This window comes from Anneissia japonica, unplaced genomic scaffold, assembly GCF_011630105.1.
Source record: "Anneissia japonica isolate Jap-2015-1 unplaced genomic scaffold, ASM1163010v1 scaffold40364_len631_cov117, whole genome shotgun sequence".
Taxonomy (NCBI): Eukaryota; Metazoa; Echinodermata; class Crinoidea; order Comatulida; family Comatulidae; genus Anneissia; species Anneissia japonica.
In genome coordinates, this window is record NW_022711020.1 from 1 (window position 1) to 631 (window position 631).

The window sequence follows — 631 nt, forward strand, 5'->3', positions numbered from 1 at the left end:
AAAAAATGTGATAATGACAAAGAAAAGACAATAAAACAAACAATCCAAATTAGGTTTATAGACATCATTGAATGTTGAACCATGTGACCAAATGCTCCATGAGGTACATTTATAATAATATTGTGCAACGTATTAAAATCGACGTAACGTCTGTCTACGTTTCCACGTTCCGCACAATATTTTAAAGTTTTTGTTATTTTAAATGTTAATTAAAATATAGTAATATAAACAATGTCAATAATATTCCTAGACGTTTTGTATTAATATACTGTGTAGTCTCTGTTTACGTTTGAAACTTCGAAGCACTTCAACAACGGCCGCGTGGCCTAATGGATAAGGCGTCCGACTTCGAATCGGAAGATTGTGGGTTCGAGTCCCATCGTGGTCGATTATTGTTTAGCGACTTAATGGATTTTTATTTTAATGTTTTTTTGCTATTTAAATATCATTTCTAATGATATTAATCAAAGTGGTGTATGTTTTGTTTCTAATGTTTTTCAACTTCTTGAAGAATTGAATATTTCTATTTAAATGCTACTACAAGGTACGGTATTATGTAAAAGAGAAGGTCCTATGTTTGTATTATATTATCTTCAATATTAATAATTGGTAGCGGATTTGTCTGCAGCCG

The 631-nt window shown here is 31.1% G+C and overlaps 1 non-coding gene across 1 annotated transcript; it reads left to right on the forward strand.

Moving 5' to 3' along the window:
* The first annotated feature begins 315 nt into the window (after window positions 1-315).
* Trnar-ucg lies at window positions 316-388 on the forward strand. Its single transcript has one exon. It is a non-coding gene; the product is annotated as a tRNA-Arg (tRNA).
* Window positions 389-631: the final 243 nt, after the last annotated feature.